Source organism: Podarcis cretensis (assembly GCF_951804945.1).
Source record: "Podarcis cretensis genome assembly, chromosome: 4".
Lineage (NCBI taxonomy): Eukaryota > Metazoa > Chordata > Lepidosauria > Squamata > Lacertidae > Podarcis > Podarcis cretensis.
Window position 1 is genome coordinate 77,492,584 of NC_137173.1, and position 18,537 is coordinate 77,511,120.

Genomic DNA, 18,537 nt, shown 5'->3' on the forward strand with positions numbered 1-18,537 from the left:
ATACCAGTGCAAGTAGATAATTAGGTATCGCTGCGGCGGGAAGGTAAATGGTGTTTCTGTGAGCTCTGGCCCTCATCACGGTCCTCCATGCGCCAATAGTGGTTTGGTCATGCTGGCTGCATGACCCAGAAAGATGTCTGCAGACAAACAGTGGCTCCCTCAGCCTGAAAAGCAAGATGAGCGCCACACCCCATAGTCGCCTTTGACTGGACTTAACTGTTTGGGGTCCTTTACCAGCATTCAAAATGCTGTTTTTTGACTAATGTAGCTGAGTCCTTAGTCATGGTACACAGTATCTAAGGTTGGTCAAGTTGTTGCAACCTATGAGGCAAAAGATCCTACAAGTATCTCTCTTCTTTCATTGCAGTAAAATATAATACAAATAATAATACAAATAATAATACAAATAATACAAATAATATAAATACAAATACAATATTGAGCAATCTGGTACCTTTTCATGACACCCCAAATCAGTTGCCCTTATGTACACTGAGCGAGTGAGTGACCATCACCACCTTATGAAGCCAAACCCTGTCCCCCACAGCTGTCTCTGGGCATTGCCAGTGCTGGAAAATTGCACAAGACAATGCAGGATACCAACCACCAGCTGGAAACATAGGTGCTGACTCCTACCGACCAAGGCAGTTTCAGTCCCCCGAATTTTATTTTTAGGGGACTAGGCCCCCTTAATATTCAGAGGACGTTGTGCGACGTCATGTGCGTGACGATGGTTCTGGTTAAAACTGAGCTGATCTAAAAATGTGATAAAGTTACACAGTCCGCATGATACGATGCTGGTTTTGTAGTGAACTCTGCTTCGTTCCACAGCTGTTCTGAATAGTGAAGTCAACGAAACAGCGACCACCTAAGAGTTGCGGTAAGCTAGCTGGGATCTCTCTCCCAACCGAGCACATTCTGCAATTGGGAAATATCTAGAACTTTCCCCTGCTGTTTATTCCATTTTCAAGATTAGCCCCTTTTGCTTTAGAACGCAGCTCAGAGGTGGTAATCGGAAAGTCCTGAAAATAATTTCACAGAGGCCTAACATGATTTTGCAATTATTCTGCTAACTCGGTGCAGCGCATGGCCATATAATATATCAAGGCTATTTGATAACTTTGTTATTCCTCATGCATCTGTTTCCAGCCACTTGCACTTCCTATAGACATCTGTTGAGCCATTGCAAGAACAAGGATGCTGGACTAGAAGGGCCATGGGCCTGATCCTGCAGGCTCCTCCTATGTTCTTAGCTTTGACAAAGTGGCAGGATCAGACTATGCCCTTGTTGCTAATTGGCTGGCGCTCATATTGTTTGTGAGCCATTATCTACTTAGCGCAAGTACTTGCCCATAATACTGCCTCTCTCTCCCAGTGGAAATAAGCTCTCTTAAATAGTTACGGATTTATTGATTCATAAGAAAGTCACTGACACCTTGTAGACAATTTCAAAAGTATTTCCCTTGGTTCATTAACTTCTAGGTGCTCTCCTGGAGTTCTTGCTGAGTCTTTCATTAGATTCCTGGTAATTTATTGAGGCGTAAGTGAAAAAGGTAAGGGACTCATCTCATTTAACAGGGAAGAAAGCTGGAAAGTTATTGTTTCTCAGTCTAACTTCATCAGGGTGTCTGTTAATTGTGGAACCCCCCCCCCCAAATGCCCCAGGTTATGCTACTCAACTGTTAACAGAAGGACTCCTAGTAGCGCAGCAATAAATCTGTTAGCACGTTTGGTAAAGCTAAGCAGGGTCTGGTACGGTTTCACACTGGAAGGGAGACCACATGTTGAGATCTCTCAGTGGACTAGGTGACCCCTGGAGTCTCCTCCAACTATGATTCCAATGATATCAGTGGTGTTTTTACGTCACACAGATGCCTTGCTTTTATTTATTTTTAACTAAAGTGAAGGAATAGCATCTAGAATTCCCCTCTTCTGGTTTTGCTTGAGTAAAAAATGCAAGTATTTCTAGCATTCTACTAATAAAGTCAACATAACCCCCCCCCCTTTTACTGACCCCAACACATCTTGCTTACAGACTTTGAAAGCACTCAAAAGTGCAGAGAGATGAGGGTCAAAATAAGTCAAGTGAAAAGTCCTGCCACATTCCCATTCATTGGTAAGACACAGCTCTGGAACAGTAAGGTTCCCCATCATCACTGAGGCTGCCTCTCTCCTCATTTCCAGTTCCAGCTACAATCTAATGTACTTTAACTGTTCTCTAAAGTACAGGAGCTCCAGTCCCAAATACAAGCAGTTGGCTTTGTTCCTAATGGGAACGCCCTGTGTATTTTGTTACTGGTTAAGCATGGCATGAAGCATTGAAACAGATGTCCCATAGTCCATCAGATTGCAGTGGGACAGCTTGAGCAGGATAGAGTCGGTTCTAATATTGTGAAACACTTAATCTCAAATCATTTACAGATTAACCTTACTTGGAAGTAAGTCCCATTTAGTTCCAGAATGCATAGGATTGCAGCTTTAAATCTTTTCTGTGGTCCAGTTCTTAGATACCCCACCGCAGAATTGTGGCTACTTCTGGGACCCTATGCAGATCCTCCAAGTGCCCCTATTTTTCAGGAACAGTCCCAGATTTACAGAAGCCATCCTGGTTTCTGATTTGATCCCAGAATGTCCTTCTTTCCTTAGGACATCCCTATTATCATTGCAGGATGCGGGTGGCGCTGTGGGTTAAACCACAGAGCCTAGGACTTGCCGATCAGAAGGTCGGCAGTTCGAATCCCCCTGACAGGGTGAGCTCCTGTTGCTCGGTCCCTGCTCCTGCCAACCTAGCAGTTTGAAAGCACGTCAAAGTGCAAGTAGATAAATAGGTACCACTCAGGCGGGAAGGTAAACGGCGTTTCCGTGCGCTGCTCTGGTTCGCCAGAAGCGGCTTAGTCATGACCCGGAAGCTGTACGCCGGCTCCCTTGGCCAATAAAGTGAGATGAACACTGCAACCCCAGAGTCGGCCATGACTGGACCTAATGGTCAGGGGTTCCTTTAGCTTTACCTATTTTCATTGCAGAAATGTTGGAGGGGGTGGCCATACTATTTGCCTGGACCATGCAAATCAGGTGGCTGATATGGTTTTCTTTGAAGGCAGGCAGCAGCAGACTGGCTCTCCTGGAGCATAGGAACTTGCATTATATAATGTCAGACACAATTTGTCCATTTAGTCCAATGTAAAAAGTAAAGGTAAAGGACCCCTGGACTGTTAAGTCCAGTCAAAGGTGACTATGGGGTTGCAGCGCTCATCTCGCTTTCAGGCCCAGGGAGCCGGCGTTTGTCCACAGACAGCTTTCTGGGTCATGTGGCCAGTGTGACTAAACTGCTTCTAGTGCAACGGAACACAGTGATGGAAGCCAGAGCGCACGGAAACGCCGTTTACCTTCCCGCCACAGCGGTACCTGTTTATCTACTTGCACTGGTGTGCTTTCGAACTGCTAGGTTGGCAGGAGCTTGGACACAGCAATGGGAGCTCACTCTGTCGCGGGGATTCAAACCCTGATCAAATCTGATCAGCAAGTCCAAGAGGCTCAGTGGTTTATACCACAGCGCCACCCGCATCCCTGTCTGGACAGGTACACTCAAAGACCCTACCTGGTCCTTTCAGCTGGAGATGTTAGGGACTGAACCTAGGAACTTTCTGTACGCAGTGTACATGCTCTATGCCTGTGCTGTGCAAGCTTTGTCCGACAGGTGGGAACTGAAGCCCAGCCCTGAGAAAAGAACAATTTGCCTGAATTAAATGGCCAGCTCTTGAGGGAGACTGAAAAAGTACAGGAGCGTGAAACTTAGGGGAGTTGCATGGAAAAACATTCCTTTTCTACACCAGCATGGCTTGATGTTATGTGGCTCTGCTTTGAAAGAGATCATTCGCGCTGCAACACATTTAATGGTGCCAGTCACCACATGGTATATTTGGCAGCTATTTTAAGCTCAGATCACATTACCCCATTGCAGCAGTTGGCACCGGCTTCCTCAACTAGCATGCGACTGATCTAAACAGAAATCATCTTACACATTTTTGTTCTCTGAAATTAAATTTGACGGCATGAGCCCTATGATCCTTCCCCCCCCCTTTCCTTTTCTTTTTGGTATGTTATTACTTTTTGGAACAGTGTTTTGCTAGCACCACAGGGGAAATTCCACAAGGTTGTCAGTCAGATATAGTGAATTATCAGATACATTAGCTTTTCCTCCCTCTTACATTTGCTTAAGAGCTTATAGACCGCAGAGAATAAAAAAAGAAGAAGTGCTAAACAGAATGAAATGAACTGTCAACGGTACAGTATTTGTGAATGACTTAGAGAATTCTGCCAGCTTCCAAACACACGGGTCTTGTATCTCTTAGTTTATATAATAAACATGGGTGGAGATCTTTGGGTGGTACAGTGGTACCTCTGGTTAAGTACTTAATTCGTTCCGGAGGTCCGTTCTTAACCTGAAACTGTTCTTAACCTGAAGCACCACTTTAGCTAATGGGGCCTCCCGCTGCCGCTGCGCCGCCGGAGCACAATTTCTGTTCTTATCCTGAAGCAAAGTTCTTAACCTGAAGCACTATTTCTGGGTTAGTGGAATGTGTAACCTGGAGCGTATGTAACCCGAGGTACCACTGTATAGATCGGGGGGGGAGGGGGATTGGGATGGTGGACTACTGTTTTAAAATGAGAAAGAAGTGTCAGAATTACATTTTGAATACTATGTATGCCATAACCACATGTTGTGTATTCTCCACATCGCAAATCATGGATTTGGTGAGGGGAAAGTACAGAAACAGACAACAGAAATGATTAAGGGACATGAGGATCTTTCCTACAAGGAAAGGCTATGAAGTCTGGTTCTTTTAAGTCTAGGAAATAAAATAGGATAGTGAAAGAGGGGGACACAAATGTGATAGAGGTCTATACAGTCGTACCTCGGAAGTGGAATGGAATCCCGGAAGTCTGTTTGACTTCCAAATTGTTTGCGGCATTCGGGAGCCAAAATGTTCAACTCGCAAGGCGTTCGGGATCCAAGGTACAACTGCAAAGCTATGTGTGGAATAGAGAGGGTGTACTGTGTGAAATATTATAAGTCCATGAGACTGATTGGTTCACCATAGACAGAAGGAGGACATACTTCACTCAGGGCCAGATTTAGGTTTGATGAGGCCCTAAGCTACTGAAGATAATGGGGCCCTTTATATGTCCAGCTGTCCTTTGTCAACAACAGATTGCAGCTGTTTTTGTGTGTTGAATATATGGTAATTTGGGGGGCCCCCCAAGAGAGTGGGGCCTTAAGCTATAGCTTGTTTAGCTTATATGAAAATCCGGCACTGTGTCTTCACCTAATGAACACTTAATTAGTGGGATCCATTGTGTTCACCACTGGTTTTGAGGATCATCACTGCCTTAGGTTGTTTTTTAAAAATGGGTTTCCGGTGGGTAGCAAGCAAAGGCATTTCAACCAGCCCCCTAATACTGCTTCCTTTACAGCAGCAAAAATAGAAGTTGCAGCATCTCATTTTCTTGGTGCATCTCATTTCCTCAGAGAAATGGGAAAAATGGAGAGATGGAGCAGGATCTGGCTTGAGCAGTATGGAAATAGCAGGTGAAGACGGTTGAAAGATATTTGGGTGCATCCCGCAACAGATTTCCACTAGGGTAATATGGCTTCCAGCCTTAAAAAGGCTCCTGATGGCTAGATCAGATGGTTTTTTGTTTTTTGATAATTGGTCTATCACTGACTATTACTCAAGACAGTTGAGTTAAACTTCTATGAACAGATGTTGTATAGCTCTGAGTAGCAGATGCTGAAGACAAACAATGGGTTATCGTACCCTAAAAAAGGTAAAAGGCAAAGGAACCCTGGACGGTTAAGTCCAGTCAAAGGCGACTATGGGGTTGCAGTGCTTATCTTGATTTCAGGCTGAGGGATCCGGCGTTTGTCTGCAGACAGCTTTCCGGGCCATGTGGCCAGCATGACTAAGCCACTTCTGGTGCAACAGGACACCGTGACGGAAACCAGAGCTCACAGAAATGCTGTTTACTTTCCCCCTGCAGCAGTAACTATTTATCTACTTGCACTAGTGTGCTTTCAAACTGCTAGGTTGGCAGGAGCTGGGACAGAGGAATGGGAGCTCACCCCGTCATGGGGATTCCAACCACCAATCTTCTGAGCAGCAAGCCGAAGAGACTCAGTGATTTAGACCACGGTGCCACCCTCTTCCCTACTTGTACCCTTCTTGTGGTTGGCCACCATTTGACTAGACTAAACCTGGTCTAATTGAGCAAGTGTGTTATCATCTCCTGGTGGAAATGTCCTGATGTTTATATGACAGTCTGCCATTTTGAGTGTTGAATCCAAAACTCTATATTTTGCCTCTGGTTGCATAGGGTGTTAAGGGAGGGGTAGTATTTTTGGTGGGGGGGGAAACGTTGTGCTCCTTCTGGGGTAGTTTGACCACCTTTGGTCCCTACCCTGAACTCAGCTCTCACCTGTGGCTCCCAGAAGCGTGAGACAGCCTGGGAAACAGCTTTGACTGGCTTGGTTTTTATATACAGTGGTAACTCGGGCTAAGAACTTAATTCGTTCTAGAGGTCCGTTCTTAACCTGAAACTGGTCTTAACCTGAGATACCACTTGAGCTAATGGGGCCTCTCACTGCCGCCACGCCGCTGCTGCACGTTTTGCGTTCTCATCCTGAAGCAAAGTTCTTAACCCGAGGTAATATTTCTGGGTTAGCGGAGTCTGTAACCTGAAGCGTCTGTAACCTTCAAGTTCACAAACACAATTGTGAAAAGAACTTCCTCTCTGTGTGTATGGTTTGTGTGTGTGTGTTGCATGAGTTTGTTCTGTCCTAGCAGGGTAGGAAGACATCACCAGCAACAGAAAGAATAAACAATCTGATAAAAGACCCCCTGCTTTAGAAATCTCTTTGGGTAATCCCTCAGTTTGCTCATACTTTCAAGACAATACATTTTCATGAAATTCCGTAACTGACAAAGCTTTCTTTCTGTTTACGTTTAACTGGTTTTCCCCTCGCCCCTAATTCCTCACAGCGAAAACAGATCAGATAAATTACTACCCTGCCAAGTGAAATCTATGGTGATAGTTGTCATTTATTTTAAAATACTTTGTCACTTGTCTCCCAAAGTCATCATTCTCCTAAATTAAGACGTAGTGCGCAGAGGAGGCGGCGGCTTTCGGTTTTGGTACACATGCTCTGCGTTTGCATCGACACTGACGCAGCGTTTGATCAATGTCCTCTCCTCTCCTAATGAACTCCCTGTCAAGGGGGCAACAGGACATCCTTCCCCAGGATTAACTGTGCGCAAGAGCGAAAATACTGGAAGGCCAGGGAACAGTTCAATTGCAAAGAGGAAATCCAGAAAAAAAACCATTGCAGCAGCACAGCAGTTAGCACAAAGGTTAAGTAGACAGCAGGGTAGTTTAATACAATTTGAAATTATAGGGGCTAGCCAAGCCTTTATCTTGCAGAAGGGCTTCATTAAGAACAACACCTGGGGCGCTCAACATGTCAGGAACCAAGACTGGAAGCCTATGAATCTAGGTGTGTGTGAGTGCGGAGCCCCGGGAGCTGTTTGTGTGTGGGATGAGTGCGGACTTGTTACTAATCTGAAAGATGAATAGTCCATCAGACAGAAGTCTTGCACCTCACTGCAGTGCTGGGTGATTGCAGTGTTTTATGTCTGGAAATCAGATCAGATTTGGGCATCTCAAAATCCTTTGCTTCCCATTCCCCCCTATGGTATGCTACCACCACAGTGTACGCGCTATTCCTGTTTTAAAACTTCCTTGTGTGTTGAACCTGCAGAAGCCAGCACTGCAAGCAGCCTCAAACAGGCCTCCCCAACTGGGTGTCCTCCAGCTGTTTTGGAGGACACCTTCCAGTAGCTCCTGCTGCGTATTGCTGATGGCAGGGGTGTTGTGGTCTAAACATCTGGAGTGGCCAAGGCTGGAGAAAGCATTGGGTGGAAACCTTAGTCCAGTGCAATGCGCTCTGTGTGGGGCTACCTTTGAAGGTGACCCAGAAACTACAACTAATCCAGAATGCGGCAGCTAGACTGGTGACTGGGAGCAGCCACTGAGACCACATAACACTGGTCTTGAAAGACCTACACTGGCTCCCAGTACGTTTCTGAGCACAATTCAAGTGTTGGTGCTGTCCTTTAAAGCCCTAAATGGTCTCAGTCCAATATACTTGAAGGAGCGTCTCCACCCCCATCATTCTGCCCGGACATGGAGGTCCAGTGCCAAGGGCCTTCTGGCTGTTCCCTCACTGCGAGAAGCCAAGTTACAGGCAACCAGGCAGAGGGCCTTCTTAGTAGTGCCACCTGCCCTATGGAACGCCCTCCTGCCAGATCAAAGAGAAAAGCAACTATCAGACTTTTAGAAGACATCTGAAGGCAGCCCAGTTTAGGGAAGCTTTTAATGTTTAATAGATTATTGTATTTTAATATTCTGTTGGAAGCTGCCCAGAATGGCTGGGGAAACCCAGCCAGATGGGCAGGGTATAAATAATAAAGGTAAAGGTAAAGGTACCCCTGCCCGTCAGGGCCAGTCGTGTCTGACTCTAGGGTTGCGCACTCATCTCGCTCTAGAGGCCGTGAGCCGACGCCGTCCGAAGACACTTCCGGGTCATGTGGCCAGCGTGACGAAGCTGCAGCTGGCGAGCCAGCACCAGCGCATCACACGGAAATGCCGTTTACCTTCCTGCTATAAAGCGGTCCCTATTTATCTACTTGCACGTAAGAGTGCTTTCAAACTGCTAGGTGGGCAGGAGCTGGGACCGAATGATGGGAGCTCACCCCGCCGCGGGGATTCGAACCGCCAACCCACAGCGCCACCCGCATCCCATAAATAATAAATTATTATTATTATTATTATTATTATTAACCTTAGTCCAGTGTTCTTCAACCTTTTGGAGTCCACGGCTCCTTTGACCAGCCACTTTATATCTGCAGCCACTTACACTGGGGTTCCATTGACAGACACAGGTAAGATCTCCCCATTCTGCCTCACTCCTTTTCGGCACCATTTTTGGCACACATGTAAGGGAGAGCACATGTTTTGATGGGGCAACGCCACCGCTCTGCAGGGCCAAGCTGACGCACTCCACTTGGCAGCCCCAGCCTCCCTTTCCAGAAATTGGTGTGCACATGGTGTGTGTGTGTGTGTGTGTGTGTGTGTAGAGGGCAAAAAAGGAGAAAAGATTAATATCAGAAGCAGAATTATCTTGTTACTGTGGGGAAGGAAAGCGAGGAACACACAGCACAGGAAAACACACGCAGACACAGACCTTTCCTGTACGGAGCTCACCACAAACTTCTCCCTTGTTCTCTTTGAATGGCAATGGTGCCCACCTGAGAAGTGCCGGAGCTGAGCTCTGGTGAGCTGTGAATGAAAAAATTAAAGCCCTGGTTGTGAGTTTTAAAAACTTGTTTTGTATTTCAAATGGTTATAACCTGCCCTGGGATCTTAGGATGAAGGGTGGGCAGTAATAGTAAAAATAATATCAGCAGTAGCAGCGGCAGCAGCAGCAGCAAAAACAATAATTCATACATATGCATTTGACCATCTCCCTGACCTATCAGCCTCAGACACAGGTATGTGACTGAAATATTTTCACTGCTACTGAAGACTGTGAGACTGTGCAGAGGGGAGTATTAATCATGCCGGCATAGATATTCTTCCCGTGTGATGAGAGAGCAAACTAAGTCTGGAAGGAAGAGAAGAGAATCAATCTGCTTGATTGCCCTGGCGTCTTTCCTTTTGCACTCCACAACCCCTTGCTGGGTTTAGCAGCGGGGGAGCCGGCGCCTGCTTCTCTAACATTTGGCCGCCAGGTGGCAGCATGGACTGAAGAAATGGCAAGTGTGGAACAAAACACATTTCTGGCAGAGCTGCGGCTTATTAAGCAGCGAATGGTGCTTTGAACCGGATCATTTCCCTTGTTGCCGTTGTTTTCAACCCTATCCTACAAAAGTAGAAGGAGGGGTGATGCTTCAACATTATCATTTTGCTTTGGAAACTTTTCCAGGGCGATCGTCCGCACTGCCCGTTTCCTCCTTTCCCTTCCCGGCAAGATGCATGCCACTAATACATGGACAAGTTGCAATTTGGGGCTTTTGAGAGCTGTTGCTCCTACGCCTGCCTTTGTGCCCTTTTGGCCACGAATCTAGGCCAGCCTGAGTTAATTGCTGGCGCTAATTATTCCTTCTGACGTGTTCAAATCTGGCCCATTTGATCAATAAGCGAGATCTTATGAGGGAGAAGTGTCTACTGCTGAGAGCAGCAGCCATGTGCCTCTACCCCCCGTCCCATGGTTAAGAAAGAAAGAAAAAAAGACAAATGGAAGAACATAATTGCAACCAGAGTTCGCCCACCGCCATTAAGGCCTTATCTGCACAATACATTTGAAACAATATTGCACCACTTTGAGCAGTCATGGGAATACTGGAGAATGTTGCAAAATTGGCACAAGACACAGCACACACGCTGCATTAGAACAGCAATGTCCATCAACTTTGCTGTGGCCTGGATGCCTCAAAATTTTTATGGGGGGGGGGCAAAGGGACCTCGGCACCTAGGAGTTGGCTCCTATGCTTCTCAGAGTGGTTGAACAGGTGATCCCTCTTCTGAGGGATCTCTGGCTTCCTGCTTTAGCTCCGACCTTCTGCTCATGTTTTCAGTAGGCCTCTATAATCCAGTTGTTTCCTCTGGCTCTCCCAATATTGCCATGTCTCTATCCCTCTGCCCTCTGTGGTGGTGCAGCTTTTAAGACAGCCACCCCTGGTTAATGGCTGTTTTTTTAAATTGTGGTTTCCCATTGTCGGCCGGAAAGGAAAAGGAGGATGGTGGCGCTAAACATTGATGAAAAAGCAGACTGCGAAGAGTAGGGCTTGGTGGTCGGTCATTTGCTCTGCATGCAGAAAGTCGCTGGAGGGACCTATCAGGATAGAATGTAGGCCACTGGTACTGAAATGCTTGCCAACAAACATAAACTAGCATGGGGACGAGCGATGGAGGATGCCCTCACCCCGGTGTGGCTCCCCTTTGTCACATATACAGCATGACAAGACAATGACGTATCCGCCTCAACAGTCTGTGAATCAATATGGCTAATCTGAGGCCCTCACACATACAAACAAACCACACTGCACCAACTGAATGCAACCAATCAAGTCCTGGATCCCCTAATCTCTTGCAATGCAAATACGAATAAATAAATGTATAAATAAAGGAACTACCCATGTGATGCTGGCTCAAGCCCTACACTAACACTATGAAATAGAATGAAAGAACATCACCCTCATCTCTCTCTCTCTCTGCTTTCTTTCTCCACAAACACATGAAGTATATGACAACAGTGTCTCTTACCGAACGTAAATGAACTTTGAATCGAAAATGGAGAGGCAATACAGTTGTACCTTGGTTGTTGAACGCCTTGCAACTCTAATGTTTTGGCTCCCAAACGCCGCAAATTCTGAAGTGTGTGTTCCGGTTTGCAAACTTTCTTTGGAACCCGAACATCCGACGCGGCTTCTGCAGCTTCTGATTGCATGGAGGAAACTCCTGCAGCCAATCGGAAGCCATGCCTTGGTTTCCGAATGTTTTCAGAAGTCGAACGGACTTCCGGAACGGATTCCATTCGAAAACCAAGGTACGACTGTATGTACTTTTCCTTGTTTATTTGTTTGTTTTGTAGCACAAGAAAATCTTTCATAAAAACTAAAAGGAACAGAAGGAAAATTCAACCCTGGTATCTCCAGGTAGAACAGGGCTGCAAATTCTGTCTAAAATCCTGAAAACCTGCCGCCAATCTGTGTGGACAGTTTTAAGCTTGGTGGGCCAATGGTTTGACTCTGTACAGTGGTACCTCGCAAGACGAATGCCTCGCAAGACGAAAAACGCGCAAGACGAAAGAGTTTTCCGTTTTTTGAGTCGTTCCGCAAGACGAATTTCCCTATGGGCTTGCTTCGCAAGACGAAGCATCTTGCGAGTTCTTGCGAGTTTGTTTCCTTTTTCTTAAAGCCGCTAAGCCGTTAATAGTCGCTAAGCCACTAAGCCGTTAATAGCCGCTAAGCCGCTAAGCTGCTAATAGCCGCTAAGCCGCTAATAGCCGTGCTTCGCAAGACGAAAAAACCGCAAGACGAAGAGACTCACAGAACGGATTAATTTTGTCTTGCGAGGCACCACTGTATAAGGCCTCATCCTGTGTTAGGCCCCCTTATCTATGGTGACATTGGCTCTTCAGCCTGCTTGCTACGAAGTTCCGAAGAGGTTTTCAAGGAGAACATTGAGATGTGCAGAATGTAGCGGGAAGCAATAAAACCTCCAGCAGAACATTACAAACCATTAGGAAAACCAAACTTTATTTATCTGACTGACGGAGGGCAATTTGGGTACGATTGCAAGAGCGAGACCTTGCTTTGTCCTCCGTCTGAGATTGCTGTGGAAAGGGTTTGGCAGAAGAGTTGCTTTTGTCTTGGCCAAGAGTGCTTCCGTTGTGGGAAGGGGGGGGGAGAGAGAGCAGCGGCTCCATCTTCACAATGTGGGCTCTTGTTAATTGTTGTCTCAAAGTTTCCCACAATATAAATTAAGGTAGTTTAAGGCTTCTATCTACGGCTGCTGATTATTTTGACACAGCCCCCATGTTAAACAGCGAGCAGCTTTTAAACCTCAAGTGAGAAGGGCACTTTGTTGTCTTTCGGAAAGCAGGAACAGCAGCAAAAGAGAAATACAAGGTGTGACCAGAAAGTTTGGTCAATGATCGCAGAAATCGGACAGAGAGAAATATTTGAACATACAATTGGCATCGCAAACCCACGAAATGCTCACAATTGTGTACGGAGATGAAGCTGTAACTCAAAAGACAGTGTATGAGTGGTTCAAGCATTTCCGTGAAGGGCGGCAAACCATTGAAGATGACCCACGGCCTGGCAGACGGTCGACGAGCAGAACAGTGGCAAATGTTGACAGAATTCATGAGTTATTGATGCAGGATCAGGGTCTGTCTGTCTGAATAATAGCGGAAGAATTGCATACAGTGGTACCTCGGGTTACAGACGTTTCAGGTTACAGACACTTCAGGTTACAGACTCTGCTAACCCAGAAATAGTACCTCAGGTTAAGAACTTTGCTTCAGGATGAGAACAGAAATCAGGCGGCGGCAGCGGGAGGCCCCATTAGCTAAAGTGGTACCTCAGGTTAAGAATGGTTTCAGGTTAAGAACGGACCTCCAGAACGAATTAAGTTCTTAACCCGAGGTACCACTGTATTTCGCATGAAATCATTACTGAGGTTACTGAGTAGTCCGACCCTCCATATTCTCCCGATCTTGCCCCACCGGATTTCTTTATTTTTCCAAAACTGAAATCTGAACTGAATGGGCACAGATTTCCCAACATTTCACACGTTCAAGCTGCTGTGACGAGGTAACTGAAAGCAGTACGAAAAGAGGACTTCTCCAGAAGTTTTCAACAGTCCTAAGAACGTTGTCAATGCTGCATTGTATCAGAGGGAGCCTTCTTTGAAGGCCTGTAATGTATGTATGTTCGAATATTTCTCGCTGTCCGATTTCTGTGACCATTCACTGAATTTTCCAGTCACAGAACTGTATATTGTATTTATACTGAAAGTGGAATGATTTGCCACATGATGATTATGAACGATGCTATTTTTATAGAAAAAGAGGTACCGGAAGTGACCTCGAACACTTCCCTCGTACTCTTAGAATGGCAATGGCACCTACCTGAGAGGTGCCAGAACTGAATTCCGGTGAGTTCTGGCTGGAAAGAAAGCCCTTATTATGAAGATGTTGCTGTTTATGGTGCCCACTTTTAGGCCTGGCTGTAATTCCAACCCTCATTCCATCCTGAACATCAGTACATTTTGGAATTTCCTAAATATGGAGAACCACAGCTTTTTTGAACAGAGAGGCACGGATGGAAGACTAGAATGTGCAGTGCCTGGGTGGAAGAGGAAGAATCAATATATTTCTACCATCACAGAGGAGTTTCAAAAGTCAGAGCAGAATGGTTACAGGTCGTTGCCACCTAATGAAAGCAACAATACTGTAATTTAAAATAATCAGACAAATGGCACCATTGGTTTTAAGAAACCTATGCTGGAATCAGCTAATTAATTTTTGGCCTCCTTAACTACAGGGTATTTGATGCCACATGTTATGAATCATTTTCAGTTGAGATATTAAAATCAGATTACAAGAGAAAAGCCTTGTAAATATTTGCCTTCAAATGAGTCTGAGAATAAATATATATTCAGTAATTCATCCATATTTAGCAGATATTAAAGAGACAAAGCATAGCTTTAAATTCAATTATCATTTTATACAAAGGGAGGAAATATGAAACTTGGCTTGATTAGCTTGTTTCTTCCCATGCTTTGTAATACCTTATTAAAATTTGAACTTTGAAATTGATATTATCAGTCAAATAATGTCAGAAGAAATATTTAATCTGTGGTTAGAGCCTCTGTTAATAGAAATTTTATTTGAAGTGTGTTACGTCTAAAAGAGAGAAAATATATGAAGGAGATCCAGACTTGATTTGGAAGGTTGATTTCACTACTGTAATTCCATTTGAAATCCTCCCAGACCTAAACAAATTATTTGGAACTCATCCAAATTAGAATTACAGGGTTTATTTAGACTTGTTGAGGAAAGCATTGGCACCCAGTCTGGCGTTATCCCTGAGTTAACCACTATGCTAAATATGTTGTAGGGTAAGGACTTGGCCAAAAGAAGCCCCTGTGGTAACAGTGCTTTGTCGTGGAAAGTGTGTGCTTCCTGTCCGCTTTGCTCACTTCCTTCAAAAGTACCTAGGCGTCCTGTAGGGAATGTAATACAGTGGTACCTTGGGTTAGAGATGCTTCAGGTTACATACGCTTCAGGTTACTGACTCCACTAACCCAGAAATAGTACCTCGGGTTAAGAACTTTGCTTCAGGATGAGAACAGAAATTGTGCCCTGGTGGTGCGGCGGCAGCGGGAAGCCCCATTAGCTAAAGTGGTACCTCAGGTTAAGAACAGTTTCAGGTTAAGAACGGACCTCCAGAATGAATTAAGTTCTTAACCCAAGGTACCACTGTACACCCGGGGAGTAGTAAAGTAGAAATTACCAAATTCACACTTTCTGAAAGAAACTGCGATGTCAGGGTCTGGGCAGAGGAGGAATGGTGGAGACCACATCCCCAGCCTGACCTTCCAGAAAAAAGGAAGACAGTTTAGATTTACAACAGGGGTTTGAGGCAGGTCACAGCTCAGAGGCAGATCAGGGGGAAAGCTGGGAAATCATAGGAGAGTGAGAGCAGCTGGCTGACAAGTTGTCATTAGAAAGCATTTCATGCCCACCATCTCCCAGAACTCAGAGAGCCTTGAAAGTAGGAGAGCAAAGAGCTCAAAGACACAGGGCACTTATCAGCACCCGTAGAGGAGGAGATGATGATGATGATGAATGAGGAAGTGGGAGAGACATGGGGTGGAGATTCACTCAGGACAACACCATTATCCAAGAGGCTGAGTTCTGTAGCCTCTCTCTGTAAAGACTGAAATGAAAAAGGACTGTAAGAAACTTTTCCTGGTCTTTATACTTTCCTGGGCAGCCAGCCAGGAGCTGCTGACAGCATCCTGACATGCAAACAGAACCACAGCCATCCGTTGAAATTCACACTTGTCTGAATTTTGCATTCAACTAATGTGTACCAAAACGCATATACCAGGGCAAAGTGTGCCTAGAAATGTATATATACAATGTATTGTACATGGGGTATGATGCTTTCCCACTAGGCTCCACCCCTCAAGTTCATGAGGTTCTGGAAGTGGGTTCCATTTTGCCAGAATGACTTTCCAGAAGGGTCCCAGCTCTTGAGAAAGTGAGGATGAAGACCACTCACCTATATTCAGACGCATTAGGGGTAGTCATATGACCCTCATCACATGCTTTGTACAGATCTTAAAGTCCTCTTTTTCACTAACACTGTATACAGTGGTACCTCGGGTTACATACACTTCAGGTTACAGATGCTTCAGGTTACAGACTCCGCTAACCCAGAAATAGTACCTCAGGATAAGAACTTTGCTTCAGGATGAGAACAGAAATCGTGCAGCGGTGGCAGCAGGAGGCCCCATTAACTAAAATGGTGCTTCAGGTTAAGAACAGTTTCAGGTGAAGAACAGACCTCCGGAACGAATTAAGTTCTTAACCTGAGGTACCACTGAGCATGGTCCTGAGATCAGTGGTCAGTGGGCATATCTCCACTTTCCTGTCATGTATTTGGTTGGTTTTTTTTTGGTTTTTTTTTTTGCTCTTCTGCTTCTTCCCCCATTTATAACTTTTCAAATCGACAATAATATGAGGAGGAATATCACTTACGCTAACCCCTTTCTTGCCCGCAAGCACAGCAGACTGACTGAAGGGCAAGTGTACCGAGTTCTATGAGAATATTGCTTTTGCTAAAGAGAATGAGGACGTGTTCTCTAACCTCAAAAAGGACAAAACTCAACGGAACCATTTTTTAAGGCTTTGTTTGACTAGCTGGCTACATTGATAGGAACCTAAGTGCCTGCCATTTAGAGCAATCCCTGCTCATGGACGTAGCAATGTCACTATTTTATAGTCTCCTTGTAAAATATCCTTCTCCCGCACCCGTCTCCACTGACACATGTATAAAATACTGCAGAATGTCCTCCTTCTAAAGAGATACACATGAGCGTGAGAGCATCAGGAATTCTTGCTGTGTGCTGCTTCCCCCTCTAACATATACAATCTGGCAGCTCAGTTGCTTATGCATTCGTATAGATTTCCCTGTGATAGACCAGGGGGTGTGGGCTGCCTGTGACCGAGATGGTGGTGGCAGTGATGAGAGAAAGAGAAAGGGAATGCATCACTCAGAATTCAGTGTCTCAGTGTGAGGTGAAAAAGCACTAAAATATAATGTTTTCTCGGAGAATTTAATCTCAGCACCACTCAGTCTTTTTCTTTTTTCTTTTAAATGAATGTCATTATTAATCAATATACACTTTCCAGTGCCATTTTGTGCGGGAAGGAGGGAAAGGAAATCAGGAGAAAAGATGACTTGTGGCCTTGAAATGTTGGCATTTCTGTTTCCTTTTCTATTTGCAACAGCCATGGTAAGTCTTCTGAGTTGCTTAGCCAGGGTATGACTGGAAGGGAGTGTTGTGGCGGTTCGAGTTTATTCTGCAGTGACATTAGGGAGAAAATGGAATTGCAGGACTCTTGTTTCCAACTATGGCCACTGTGGTCCATCTCGTCCCAGATGTTTTTAAAGACCTTCAGGAAACTGTTTGGAGAAGTCATCCAGAGGTTAGGGCTAAAACAAAGGGCGGTCAACTTTGTTGAGTCCAGGAAGTCTGAGAGAACCATCCCCTCTTTCTGTTTCTCTTTTCATACCCAATAGATAGAAAGAAAGCACACATTCCTGCACAACACACAACACAAACACAGATTGATTTTTCCACAGGGTGTGGGTGAAAATGGAATCCGGTGGAATGAAACCACATCCTTGTGAATTTGCATGATTTTACACACAGTCCTTAAAAAGCCCACTATAAAATTAAAGATTTCACCACAGCTTGCCAGCACCCAAAAGCTTTAATCCGAGGCTTTGTCCCTCACAAACCTTCATGATTTTGTTTTTCATATGACAACAAAATTACTAACAAATCACAGAACACATCTGTGAATACAGAGGTGACGTAGGATTGGATAGTGGCTTTGAAGAGATTCCTTGTAAAAATTATGGGGACCCTAATCTATATTTGAATCTCTATTTTTGTGCCATGGAAGCTCTGGAAAACACCAGGTCTGTGATTTTAATTGCTCATGAAAGAGAAGTGATTTGTGATGGTGGTTACGGGTAGTGCCTGATGAAATAACGCCCCCCTGCTCTTTTAAATGTGTTACCCATTTTGTGTTATGCCACAAAGCCAAGGTAGCCATTTTGTGTCATACCACACTCACCGTGGCAGCTATTTTGTGACTAGCGGATACAGCACTATTTCAAAATTCCAAATGTGCCCACTGGCCCCCTAAAGATTGGTGGTCCTCAGACTGGCTGGTTGCTAGGTGAGGGCACCTCTTAGGACACCCAGGGCCAGCATGTGCCACCAGCCCACCTAAGGGAGGAGGAAGAGAGTAATTCACAAGACTTTCCCTTCCCCTGTTTGTGGTTTCCGCTATGTTTTTGCCTATTACTTTTACGATGAAATACAGTGGTACTTCGGTTTACGAACTTAATCTGTTCCGGAAGTCCAAAACTGTTCTTAAACCGAGGCACACTTTCCCTAATGAGGCCTCTTGCCGCCGGTGCCCTTCCACCATTTGGATTCCATTCTTAGACTGAGGTAAAGTTCTCAAACCGGGACAATATTTCCGGTTTTGCGGAGTTTGTAAACTGAATTGTTCTTAAACCGGACTGTTCTTAAACCGAGGTACCACTGTTATAGATGGTTATTTCAGTGCTCTAACATTCCACATGGGAACATTTCTATCTA

The 18,537-nt window shown here is 45.1% G+C and overlaps 1 long non-coding RNA gene across 1 annotated transcript in view; it reads right to left on the bottom strand.

The window, feature by feature from the left end:
• Positions 1-18,537, bottom strand: part of LOC307214442 — a 565,797-nt gene that overhangs the window by 54,772 nt on the left and 492,488 nt on the right. The window lies entirely within an intron of this gene.